Source organism: Schistocerca gregaria, chromosome X (genome assembly GCF_023897955.1).
Source record: "Schistocerca gregaria isolate iqSchGreg1 chromosome X, iqSchGreg1.2, whole genome shotgun sequence".
NCBI classification, from domain to species: domain Eukaryota; kingdom Metazoa; phylum Arthropoda; class Insecta; order Orthoptera; family Acrididae; genus Schistocerca; species Schistocerca gregaria.
In genome coordinates this window covers 171,931,395-171,938,121 of record NC_064931.1, presented here as the reverse complement: position 1 = coordinate 171,938,121, position 6,727 = coordinate 171,931,395, and positions in this window count along the sequence as shown.

Below are 6,727 nucleotides of genomic sequence, written 5' to 3'. Positions count from 1 at the left end.
ATAATGTTTTAATTCTGTTTTACAACATGTGCATTTTTTGTTATAGATACATTTTGTCAACCAATACGTTCTTTCCATGTCATCAGTTCCTGCATGGTACTGCAAATTTTTCTAATCCATTCTTCTGCATGGTTTCTCGAAGTACTTTACAGTATGCTGATGTGAGGTTCTGATACAGGCACGACAGATTGCTGACGTCACTACATAAATCTAAAGATGATCCACGGAGATCGAAACTAGTAACACTGTCGGAAAAAAATGTACAACTGGTACTGAAAAATGAACGACATATTAAAATAGTTTTAAATATTCCGGTTGACTGTATTTCCTGTGAATTTTTTTTAGTTGTGCCGTGACGTAAGCTCGGTAACTTTTTTTGAACACTATCTCAGAGGTTCTTGCTTTGTGTCTTTCAGACAATTATTAATAGGACAGACAATCCATCGCATAGTAGTACTTGTGCTGATATTCGGAGGAATATAAAGTTCCACGGCAAGTTTTTAGGACACCATAACTATATACTCCCGAGTCACGCAAGGTACTGGCTTTCGTTTGGCAGCCATTGGGCCAACAGGTTCCAGAGAGCGTGAACGACTGCTGACCGTCTGACGGTGTAATAATGATTCCTCCGCTGTTTGCGCCACCAATCGATCAGGCACGCGCGGAATGTCTGGCCAGCGAATCACTCTATAATGCGAATATGACGTTCCTTCAGGACCACGTGACGCTGTTATAAAAAGGGGCGCAGGCGCACCCAGTCCAGAAGAAAGGAACGGGACCTCTCGATATATGACAGGCCTTCTTACCCTAGGAAGATACATAGTCAAACCATCGGGACATTAGTAGCATGATTTCAGTGGGCCAGGCATTTTGTATCCTTAAAGGCAAGAACAAAATCGTGTACCTAAATAAAGGGTTGGGTGACTGTTAGTTACGTGAGATGTTTGTGGAATTTTTAAAATAGCTGTAATACAATGAAAGCTTTTATAAGCACTCGTATATCATTGTGCTACACTTACACTGATGAGCCAGAACATTATGACGACCTATCTAATAGCCGGTATGTCCTCCTTTGGCACGGAGTATAGCGCCGCCTCTTCATGGCATGGAAGCACTGAGGCCTTGGTACGTTTCTGGAGGGAGTTGGCGCTACAGCTGAACTCACAAGTCATTAAATTACGGTAAATTTCTGGGAAGGGCCAATGAGCTCTGTCGCCACGTTCAGTTACATCGCAGATGTGATAGATCGGCTATCGGGTTCACATCTGACGAGTTGAAGGGGTCAGTAAATCAATTGGAACACCACTGTGTTCCTCGAACCACTGCATCACACTCCTGGCCTTTTGACATGGTGCATTTTCATGCTGGAAAATGCCACTGCTGTCGGGAAACATGATCGTCATGAAGGGATGTATGTGGTGTGCAGCCAGCGTACGATACTCCTTGGTCATCACGATGCCTTGCACGAACTCCACTGGCCCCATGGATGCCAACGAGAATGTCCACGGAGACACCGCAAGCTTATCTCCAAGCAGTACAAGTGTCAAGGAGCTGTTCCCCTGGAAGATGACGGATTCGTGCCCGCCCGTCGGCATGATGAAGAAGGTATCGGGATTCATCAGACCATGCAACACTATCACTGCAGCAGCATCGTGCCGATGGTCAATTGTCCATTTCAATCGTAGCTGCCGATGTCGTGGTGTTAACATTGGCAAATGCATGGGTCGTCGTCTGCGGAGGTCCATCGTTAGGAGTATCTGGTACACCGTGTGTTCAGGTACATCTGTATTCTGCCCAGCATTAAAATCTCATGTTAGTTCCACCACAGTTCGCCGCCTATCCTTTTTTACAAGTCTGCCCAGCCAACGGCGTCCGACATCTGTAGTAAGGGATGGCCGTCCAACCGCACGACGTCTGGACGTGGTTTCACCTTGGTTTCGGCAAGTGTTGAAGACACCACAGCACTCATTCAACACCCGACAATTCGTACAGTTCCAGAAATGCTCGTGCAGAGCCTCTGAGCAAACACAATCAACCCTCTGTCAAACTCGGTGAAACTTCGGTAGATCATGCTACGTCCCCATTCTACACACGGACAGCACTCTCACTGATACAACATGCACCGTGCGTGTGTCTGACCGGGAGTCATTCCTCGCCATGTGACGCTGTTATCGCCTGGACGGGTATATGTCGATGGAAGTCGTTGGTCGTAATATTCTGACTGGTAAACGTATGATCCAAATACATTCACAGAGGCGATCCATATTATTTACATCTACATTTTTATTACATTCAAAACGATTTCTTAAGAGCTGAAAAAGGCTGGACGTCCTAGGGTGCCTAATCTAATGTACAGAATGGATCTTAGAAAAAATGGTTCAAATGGCTCTGAGCACTATGGGACTAAACTTCTGAGGTCATCAGTCCCCTAGAACTAAGAACTTAGAACTACTTAAACCTACTAACCTAAGGACTTCACACACATCCATGCCTGAGGCAGGATTCGAGCATGCGACCGTAGCGGTCGCGCGGTTCCAGACTGTAGCGCCTAGAACCGCTCGGCCACCCCGGCCGACTGATCATACAACAATTAATAATTTAATTATTTCAGTTTTCCAAAACACCTGTATAAGCGGGTGCCAATTAATCGTTTCCTTTTGAAATTCTATTTCTTCTCGCGCAAGTTTTCATCTTCTGTCCTCAAGTCTGAGCTTCGATTTCAAGAATGAAAAGTTTGTATGAGTGGTAAATGAACTGTTCTGGGATAAAGTAAGAATAAAACACTAAAATAATTTAAATATGAACAACGCTAAGAAAAGTTAACAATGTTGTTGTTGTGGTCTTCAGTCCTGAGACTGGTTTGCCCTCCAATGCTAAATTTGTGATCCCTTGATGCCTCAAAACATGTCCTACCAACCGGTCCCTTCTTTTTGTCAAGTTGTGCCACAAACTCCTCTTCTCCCCAATTCTATTCAATACCTCCTCATTAATTACGTGATCTACCCATCTAATCTTCAGCATTCTTCTGTAGCACCACATTTCGAAAGCTTCTATTCTGTTCTTGTCTAAACTATTTATCGTCCATGTTTCACTTCCATACATGGCTACACTCCATACACATACTTTCAGAAACGACTTCCTGACCATTAAATCTATACTCGATATTAACAAATTTCTCTTCTTCAGAAACGCTTTCCTTGCCATTGCCAGTCTACATTTTATATCCTCTCTACTTCTACCATCATCAGTTATTTTACTCCCTAATTAGCAAAACTCTTTTACTACTTTAAGTGTCTCATTTCCTAATCTAATTCCCTCAGCATCATCCGATTTAATTTGACTACATTCCATTATCCTCGTTTTGCTTTTATTGATGTTCATCTTATATCCTCTTTTTAAGACACTGTCCATTCCGTTCAACTGCTCTTCCTAGTCCTTTGCTGTCTCTGACTGAATTACAATGTCATCGGCGAACCTCAAAGTTTTTATTTCTTCTCCGTGAATTTTAACACCTACTCCAAATTTTTCTTTACTGCTTGTTCAATATACAGATTGAATAACATCGGGGAGAGGCTACAAACCTGTCTCACTCCCTTCCCAACCACTGCTTCCCTTTCATGTCCCTCGACTCTAATAACTGCCATCTGCTTTCTGTACAAATTGTAAATAGCCTTACGCTCCCTGTATTTTACCCCTGCCACCTTTAGAATTTGATAGAGAGTATTCCAGTCAACATTGTCAAAAGTTTTCTCTAAGTCAACAAATGCTAGAAACGAAGGTTTGCCTTTTATTAATCTTTCTTCTAAGATAAGGTTAGTATTGCCTCACGTGTTCCAACATTTCTGCGGAATCCAAACTGATCTTCGCGGAGGTCGGCTTCTACCAGTTTTTCCATTCGTCTGTAAAGAATATGCGTAAGTATTTTGCAGCTGTGACTTATTAAACTGATAGTTCGATAATTTTCACATCTGTCAACACCTGCTTTCTTTGGGATTGGAATTATTATATTCTTCTTAAAGTTTGGGGGTATTTCGCCTGTCTCGTACATCTTGCTCACCAGATGGTAGAGTTTTGTCATGACTGGCTCTCCCAAGGCCGTCAGTAGTTCTAATGGAATGTTGTCTACTCCCGGGGCCTTGTTTCGACTCAAGTCTTTCAGTGCTCTGTCAAACTCTTCCCGCAGTATTGTGTCTCCCATTTCATCTTCATCTGCATCCTCTTCCATTTCCAGTACATCGCCCTTGTATAAACCTTCTATATACTCCTTCCACCTTTCCGCCTTCCCTTCTTTGCTTAGAACTGGGTTTCCATCTGAGCAAGTTAACAAGTTAACAATAAACGCACAAATTTATGATAACAGTGACACTAGAGGGTACACGTGTACGTCGATACCGAACGTAGACTCAGTTCTGCATCGAAAAATACACACCACTGCACAGTTGTGATGAAAAAAAATTACTTGTTCGATTGTGTAGGGTATTTTAGCATATGACAGCATTTTATAAACTTGTTCCAATCCAAAATTACTGAAAAAACAATAATTATCATCATTTCCTTAAGATGTGGTCCTCTGTATTCTTGTCCATTTTTCTGTTTCTTCTGGAGAGTCGGCATTGTTATACGGCTTGAGCGCGTATCTGAGCACCTCAGTATTTACTTAGTTGTATGTGGGAAACCGCCTGAAAACGACATCGCGCATTTGCCCTACCGAATTTTATTCATTTTTCCCACAGCTTGAGAAAGAGAAAAAAGCCATGACAAAAGTGCCAAGACAGAAACTATATACAAACTGTATCTGCACCCTTATAGTATTTTTTTCAGAAAATTTTTATTATTATTATTGTTATTGAGAAATAGGATGTGATAACACGTGGTATTACATGAATGCTTTAACAAATAATAAACATAAACTGCTTCTTTCAGTGCAAAAGAAAAAAAGAAATGGGCCGCCTCCATCAAAAATGGTTCAAATGGCTCTGAGCGCTATGGGACTTAACTTCTGAGGTAATCAGTCCCCTAGAACATAGAACTACTTAAATCTAACTAACCTAAGGACATCAGACACATCCATGCCCGAGGCAGGATTCAAACCTGCGACCGTAGCGGCCACGCGATTTTAGACTGTAGCGCCTAGAACCGCTCGGCCATTCCGGCCGGCACCGCCTCCACCTTCGAGGGCATTTTCCTTGGCGATCCCGTTGTACCTCCCGTTGGAGCCAGACACGTATACACTTGTGGTGGTGAATGCTATCGACTATCGTGGTCCTTCTTTGTTCGGTGTCGTCAAATGTACACCACTGGCCATTAAAATTGCTCGACCAAGAAGAAATGCAGATGATAAACGGATATTCATTGGACAAATATACTATATTAGAACTGACATGTGATTACATTTTCACGCAATTTGGGTGTATAGATCCTGAGAAATCAGTACCCAGAACCACCACCTCTGACCATAATAACGGCCTTGATACGCCTGGGCATTGAGTCACACAGACCTTGGATGGCGTGTACAGGTACAGCTGTCCATGCAGCTTCAACACGACACCACAGTTCATCAGGAGTAGTGAGTGGTGTATTGTGACGAGACAGTTTGCTCGGCCAGCATTGACCAGACGTTTTCAATTGGTGAGAGATCTGGATAATGTGCTGGTCAGGGCAGCAGTCTAACATTTTTTGTATCCAGAAAGGTCCGTACAGGACCTGCAACACGCGATTGTGCATTATCCTGCTAAAATGTACGGTTTCGCAGGGATCGAATGACGGGTAGAGCCACGGGTCGCAACATATCTGAAATGTAACGTCCACTGTTCAAAGTGCCGTCAATGCGAACAAAAGGTGACGGAGACGTGTAACCAATGGCAACCCATACCATCACGTCAGGTGATACGCCATGATGCTGTAAACAGAACCTGGATTCATCCGAAAAAATGACGTTTTGCCATTGGTGCACCCAGGTTCGTCGTTGAGTACACCATCGCAGGCGCTCCTGTCTGTGATCTAGCGTCAAGGGTAACCGCAACCATTGTCTCCGAACTGACAGTCCAAGCTGCTGCAAAAGTCGTCGAACTGTTCGTGCAGATGGTTGCTGTCTTGTAAACGTCGCCATCTATTGACTCAGGGATCAAGGCGTGGATGCACGATCCGTTAGAGCCATGCGGATAAGATGCCTGTCATTTAGACTGCTAGTGATACGAGGCCGCTGGGATCCAGCACGGCGTTCCGTATTATCCTTCTCAACCCACCGATTCCATATTCTGCTAACAGTCATTGGATCTCGACCAACCCGAGCAGCAACGTCGCGATACGATGCACCACAATCGCGATAAGCTACAATCCGACCTTTATCAAAGTCGGAAACGTGATGGTACGCATTTCTCCTCCGTACACGAGGCATCACAACAACGTTTCACCAGGCAACGCCGGTCAACTGCTGTTTATGTAAGAGAAATCGGTTGGAAACTTTCCTCCTGTCAGCACGTTGTAGGTGTCGCCACCGGCGCCAACCTTGTGTGAATGCTCTGAAAAGCTAATCATTTGCATATCACAGCATCTTATTCCTGTCGGTTAAATTTCGCGTCTGTAGCACGTCATCTTCATGGTGTAGCAATTTTAATGGCCAGTAGTGTAGTAATTATATTCTCCTAACCGGTACACCCCAACTGTTTGGGGAATCAAGCAATACATCTGCTAAAAAATTAGAGTAATGTGTTCGGTATTTTGGGTT